Consider the following 7,681-nt stretch of genomic DNA (forward strand, 5'->3'; position numbering starts at 1 on the left):
AAAAGATATTAGGCTTGTTTGACTTCATCAGGCACCGCAAGAATCGACAGCTGGATGACGTCAAAGTACCGCGAGAGCGATTCGCGAAATCATACGGAGGAGTTTGCTTTAAAATCGCTCCCGCGAAACTTTGACGTCACCCGGCTGTTGGTTCTTGCAGCGAACAAGCATATTCCCTTGACTCGCGAACTCTTGATTCTTTCCTGGAGTAATATTGTATATATTTAAAACTTAAGGTTCTTTATGTTCTATGTACTGATATATAAATGTATTTTGTTATAAATCACATAAGTGTAACTGTTAAAAACTTAAGTAGAAGCAGTGCAAGTCCAGGTTGTTCAGAAAGGGGGCGCTGCAGTTCATTGGGATCAAAAAATTAGCCTTTTCTCAGACGCTGAAAAGCAATGCCTGGGCAAAGCCACTGATGTTTATCTGTGTCTGAATTTGTCCTGATTATTCAGGTAAATATGCACTAAAAGTGAAGTTATGATTAAATACTGATGTAAAACATGCATTTTCATAGTTTATAAAAGTTTGGCGTCGAATTAGTTGTTTAATAGAGAAAAATATTGAGTTAAATGAGTGACACTGTGTGGTTACTTGAGTTCAATGAGATCAAATGTGTGTGTGTGTGTATGTGGTACAACTAAAAAAAGGCAGATAAATGTATGTTTAAAGGGGTGGTTCAGTGGTCTTTCATGCATTCTGACTTATTAACACAGTTATAGAGTTGTTTCCTCATGCTAAACGTAGGCAAAGTGTCAAAAAAGCAGTTGGGGGTGTTACAGAGTATTTCTGTGCCGAATGGACTTCGCCAGGGTTCGTACAAGTTTCGATTACGAGTCCAGCTCAAAATTAGCGAAATACTCTTTTGAGCATGCTGTTGTTTTATATGTTTGCTCTAAATGTTTCCGCAATTTCAACCCTTAAAATAATAACATGGATGGGCTCCCTAAATAATGTAAAAAATTAATAATAAATAAATCATGTTTTTGCAGTTTTAGTAATTTGAAGGAAGGGGTTTCTATACTTATCACTTATTTTTATGGGCACTTCTCCTGGAGAACCCTGCCCACCCGTCAATCAGCGGGAGACGCTAGAACTTGCAAGCATCTTATCACGCGACACAGCTTTGTTTAATTTCAAAACTCAACAATGGCATGAATGAAGAAGTGTGTTTTTGGATGTAAGGAGAAGAAAGCCAGCCTTATGGAAACAATGGATATACCGTAAAACTTCAAATAAAAGCCCAGGCTTTTATTTTCCCAAACCTATCGTCACACCAGGCGTCTAAAAGAGACAGGCGTCTATAAGAGACAGGCTTTTAATTTAATTGTTCAAGCATGCCAGCAGGAGGTTATCACATATTATGTTTTAATTTCATTTAAAATGTGTTTAACAAATTATTTTGTGTAAGAATAACATTACATTAAATTATTGGCAGCATAAATAAAGCATAAAAAACGAAACATGTGACAGCATTGGGCAAAACAATATACTGGTAAGTTAACGGTAATATCCTCTGAGCATATGAACTTGTTGCCCGAAACACATCAACAAGAAATAATAAAGCTTAGGCTACCCTGCAAAACAAATGCAATCATGTAATAGAAAATGACTCTATTCATCACTATTATCATCATCACTGCAAGCCTCAACAACAAGTTCATTGGCGAATTCCACCTCCTCGTCGCTCTCATCAACTTCTACCTCTCCGGCCTCCGCTAACTCTGCCTGCCTTGCTTGTACTAACAGCTCCCGCCCAGATGCGCAGGGCTCTCCCTCTTTGAAACAATGGATAAGGTGATCCTCGCTTCCATCAGAAGCTACTGTCAGGCCACATACCTAGGACAAGGATCCCGAAGTTAATAAAATATATTACCGGTTTCTCTCTCTCTCACACACACACACACACGCACTGTGCACAAGCAGCCGCTCCGTATCCAGCCTTTCCCACGCTCACACACACACACCTGCGCACAAGCATACCTTGAAAGATTTTTTCAGCAGCTCCGTATCCAGCTTTTCCCACGCTTGAAGTACCCAGGCAACCAACAAGCGGCGAGCTGGAGCCCTCATATTTCCTCCAGCGGTGTACTCTTTGTCCACGTCCCCTGCCATCCAGTTGTCATAGGACTCATGTAGGCTGGCTTTGAATGGTTGGTTCCATACGACGTCAGGGGCCTGTATGTACTTTGTACAGCCACCGGGTATCACTGCCGTGGTTATGTTGTAGCCCCTTTTGAGCTCAGCTTTGGTTGCTGCGCTGATATGACAGCGATATGAATCCCAGACGAGGAGACGAGGGGCGAAGTTGAGCTTTCCCACCACTCTCTGAAGCCAGTCTGCAATCAGCTCCTCATTCATCCATCCATTTTTGGACGTGGCGATCACAACACCAGTGATATTTTGCATCGATTTCACCTCCTTGATCCCCCCTTTGAAGACAACGTATGGTTTCAATTTGGTCCCGTCTGCTTTCGTAGCCAGCACCACAGTTAAATGGCTTTTCTCATGGCCTGTGGTTTTCAGTGGAACACTGCACGCACCTCTTGCATCCACCGTTGTAGAGCCCACCATATCAAACCACACCACTGTTTCATCCATGGCTATAATGTTTTTCGGCTGAATTTTCTTTGCCTTAATAATCCGCGTTGTATATGTGACAAAATTCACCAGATTTTCAGTGAAGTGCCTTGCGACTTTCTGGGCAACAGTTGTGCGTCTTCGGACCGAAAATTCATTGCGCTTCAGGAATTTATCCAGCCAGTCAGCGCTCGCAGTAAAACTCTCCTCAACCCTGCCATCACTCACTGTTGCATACACTTCTTTTGCCTTGGCCCTGATCATCTTACCTGAGACTCTGAGATGCTTTGCCCGCATGCTGTGAATCCACTCACACACGCTCACCTCTAGCTCTTCACTGACCTTCTTCCTCCCTCCACCTCCCAGTCTGGCCCTTTTGTCGTCTTCCTCAGACAGATGTTGCAGTTCAGCTTTATTTTTACACCATTCTCGCACTCTCTTTGGATCAACCAAAAAATGTCTTGCCGCCTCTTCTCCCGAATTTTGTTCGGCAAATTTGACAACCTTTATCTTAAATGTCAAATCATACTTTTTTCTTTTTGTCGCCATTGTGGTATTGAGAGAATTTAGAAAAACTTTAGACTTAAGAAAGTTCAAGAACCTAATGACCTGACGATGAACCTTGCTGTGTTGTTATAGTGATGAGACACGGAATGATTGCGTCTGTCACGTGACATCTACCGGTAATCAAAACTTTAGCATGTATTTTTTTTATAATTTTCATGCTGTCATTTACTTTTCCTTTTATTTATAGCATATTGCTTTTCTATGTTTGATCTAAATTGTATTTTCTTAAAAAATACGTTTTATAGCTTCGTACGGCTCTTTCATTGTAGTTTTAATGTAGTGTGCAAGTTCGTGCTCGTGTTTAGCGTTACAGAGGTGTAGCAAAGTCACGCACTCCTGTTTGATAATCCGCACCGCTGTGATTGACAGAACATCCGAACAGTTATCCGACATCAGCAGCAATTTTATTCCACACCCGGCCTGTTTGACATAAAGACCCCGACCCGGTCACACCGCAAATCGCGCAGTTAAATATAAACCTTTAACGGTCTAACCTTTTGGTGTTGGATGTTAGACCCGCAATTAACTCTATTGAGTCCCGATCTGCATCTACAACGCAAATGACACGTTAATATTATTACACTCGTTACCTCAAATATTATGCGTTTTACCCGCGGGTACCCCGACCCTCCTATCTGAAACAGATAAAACAGTCTCACCTTCTGCCTCAAGTTTTTATTACCAACGTACTTCTCTTCCCACAGGCAGTGGCGGAGCCAGAGGGGTGTCCAGGGTGGCACTGGACACCCTTGACAGGTCACTGGCCACCCCGTGTGCCACCCCAAATTTAATGCGCTACTTTCACTTAATCCCTATGTTTATTTTCGACGTGCGGCAGCGCAGCACATTGTTAAAAACATTATGAATATTAACCCTCCCTGCGGTCGCGGCGCAAACTCTTTATTTTTCAATCACTGCGCAAAGAGACTTGGATTACTCTGCTGATTTTGGACATACAGATATTATTTATACATCATTTAAAACGTTAAAGTGTCATTTTTTTGTATGTCTATAAAAACTGAATGTTGTGCTTTTCACAAAATTAAGAAAATATGCATACTGCGCGTTCTGTTATCTCTCCATCGTGATGTCTTTTCAAAAACGCGTCAGAAAACAAATACTGTAACTTAACGAATACTTTTTATACCATCAGAAGATAAATGTCATGTCTACATAATGCTTGGAATCTCTTTAAAATGATGTAAGTGAAGTCGTACTTGCTACTACATGATTTCACCGTATATGCTGGAAGTGTGGTAATTTTCTTGTGGACTGAATAAAGTCTAAGATTGCCAATTCTGTTTACAACAAAACCCAGCACCATGTTTTCATTCCTGACGTGATCTTTATAGGCTACTGTGTGATTGTTAATTCGACTGGATTGCCACATTGAACTTGAAAGCGCGTTGCGCATATCCGATAGTGCGCATGCACAGCCAGAGCTTAAACGCCTTCATGATCGCAACTTCGCGTCTTTTTTGTTTAAACGGACAAATGCTCATATGTCAAAATAGCTGTCTTGGTTATTTTCATACTAAACATTTGGTTACTGTACGTCTTAAACGAATAAAATTTTTATTGCATTCTGTCTTAGCCTAACCTGTTGAAGTCTCTCTGTCATTAAAGTTAATTAAATATCAAAAGAAAAAAGAAAACTTTTGCATCTTCTGTATCTTCGTAAATAAACATCCTTGTGTAGAGCTCTGCTATTTGAAGTAAGTTTAAGGTTTATCATGGAGTTTAGATTTCCTGATCTTTTGCTTCATTAGTTCACAAAATGAAAATAATTTTTACATCCTTATGTTGTTCTAAACCTGTACTAATTTATTTTTTCTGATGAACACAAAAGAAGATATTTTGATAAATGATGGTATGCACACAGCTGTAACCATTGACTTCCATAGTAGGAATAAAAACAACATGATGGAATTCAATGGATATACCATTAATTGTGTGCTTACCATCATTTATCAAAATATCTTCTTTTGTGTTTATTAAAATAAAATACAGGTTTAGAACAACATGAGGGTGAGTAAATGATGACAGAATTTTCATTTTTGGGTGAATCCCTTTAACAGAAAGTATATCAGATGTAAGAAATACAGTAGAAAGATTTAAAATTCGCCCTTTTTGGGGTGGTTTCCCGGACAGGGATTAGCTTACTCCAGGACTAGGTCTTAGTTTAATTAGGAAATATAACTAGTTTTAACAAACATGCCTTACTAAAAACATTACCTGTGTGCATTTTGAGGCAAAACAAAGAGCACTGGTGTATTTTAAGATATGTCAGTGCAAGTTGTTTTCAGTTCAGACAGCTCTTAAAAATGTTTTAGTCTTGGACTAGTCTAATCCCTGTCCGGGAAACCGCCCCATTATGTTTACATCTAATGCGATCAAAAGATTAATTTATGCTTTCTTGATACATAGTTACACGTCATTTTCTTTTATGGACTATGGACCCCCTAAAGTAGCTTTGGCCACCCCCTGGCCACCCCATTAAAAAAATTCTAGTTCCGCCACTGCCCACAGGAATAATGTACGTTTCCTTCCAAACAGATTCGACTGATGTCTTAAAGTCCCATATAAGTAGTATTCAGTATTTAGCCTTTTGTTTTTAGACAAATATCTTATCATTTAATGTGAAACTTTGTGAGTGTCAATCTAAAGCACAGAAGATTGACAGCTGAGCGGTCAGCAGTGCGTTGCGTTTATAGCCTATATTCTGAATAACTAATGGCCTGATAAATTGATAATATGAGTACAGTGATTACAAATGAATGTCCAAAAAACACGTAATATGTTAAATCGAAAGTTTAATCATGTCATTTCTCGCAGCCCTGCGCTGCGTCGGTGTACATGCGCCGGTGAACATCATACGCATGATGACCTTGAACCTTAAATTACCCTAAATGTATAGTCATACAGATTAAAGTAAAACAACATTCGAAACTGTAAATGTTGTATTTTTATTTGTGTAAACTCAAAGAAAACATTGTGCTTATTTAAAATAATTAAAAACATGACGTGCTTTCTGCTGCTTTGGTTTTAGAGCGCGTCACAAAAAAGAACAGAAAATCAAATCCTTCTTTATTCGTTTTGTCAATCTGATAATTATTTAAGTGTAACGTATTTCGTGTAGGCTTATTTATTTTATTTTTATTTCTCAAAACAGAGACGTAGCCTAATCATCATCTGTTGATTTAAATCTATTTGTGCATTAAACTAAACCCATGGGGGAAATTATGATATTTTAGGCGATTTATTTATAAATGAGTTTACAACGCGAATCCAGAAAGGAATTTATTTTTAAAGACAGCCAGTCTGACAGGGCTATTTATTTTGCGAGCTGCAGTGGGTTTTGTCTAGAAGGGATACAGCAAATGCAGAAAAGTTAATGATTAGATTTGGAGGTAGGATTATTAGGATGAAAACAGTGGCTCTGGCTAAATGAGATACAAATACATCCTACAATCGTGTGAAATTTTGTGTTTAGAGTTGGGTTTGGGTGAAGAATTAGGATAAAACAGTGCTCATCCGGCAAGATTTCGTTTGCTGTATCCCTTCTATCCACAACCGAAGGCGTGGCGGGCCGCCACGATAGAATGTATATAGCGGAAACATTGTCTTTATTTGAGACAGGCGTTTATTTACCCAAGCCCGTCGTCACACCAGGCGTCTAAAAGAGACAGGCGTCTATTTGGGACTCGGCTATTATTTGAAGTTTTACGGTAGTTTATTATCCGGGGTAGCAGCGGAGTTTTGCGTGTGTGTTTGATGCTGGATTTCATTGAAAAGTCCCAACCGGGGTCATGAGTTGCATGCGGTAAGTAAGACTTCAGTCTTATGTTGGAAATAGGCACGTGCATATTATATAAATGACACGAACATGTAGTGAATCATAAGTTAAACAGTGTTGTATAGTGTTGCATGCCTCGTACTTGCTCCTCCCGCGGAAATGAAATGAAAGAGACATGACACGTGTTATATGTGGAAGAAGTTTATCTACATGTTGATATTGTAGAGGCAATGTTAATAAATAGACGCTGAAGAGCGATGCCTAGGGAAAGCCACTGATGTTTATCTGTGTCTTCATTTTACCTGATAATTCAGGTACATAAATCTGAATAAGTGTCCTATGCCTGGGACCCGTAACGTACGTGTGTGTGTGTGTGTGTGTGTGTGTGTGTGTGTGTGTGTGTGTGTGTGTGTGTGTGTGTGTGTGCTTGCGTGCGTGTTTGCATATTTCTTTGTGTTTCTCTTGATACTCTTGTTGGTCTGTGTTGTTTGTTTGTTGTTTACTTTGATTACTTGTATTAGAGACTTTATGTGACTCTCTATTTCATAGAGTGCCTGTGACATGTGAGTGCAACAGTATCAATACACAGTTGAAATGCCAGTAAAGCACCACTCAATTATAAATACAGTGCAGTGTCACTAAACTTCTCCCTCTTTAAATAAATTGTGGGTAAAATCAGCCTAACCTAAACCTAACCCTCATTTCAACATCCTACGATTTGAGACGTTCTTA

Source organism: Paramisgurnus dabryanus, chromosome 6 (assembly GCF_030506205.2).
Source record: "Paramisgurnus dabryanus chromosome 6, PD_genome_1.1, whole genome shotgun sequence".
NCBI lineage: Eukaryota > Metazoa > Chordata > Actinopteri > Cypriniformes > Cobitidae > Paramisgurnus > Paramisgurnus dabryanus.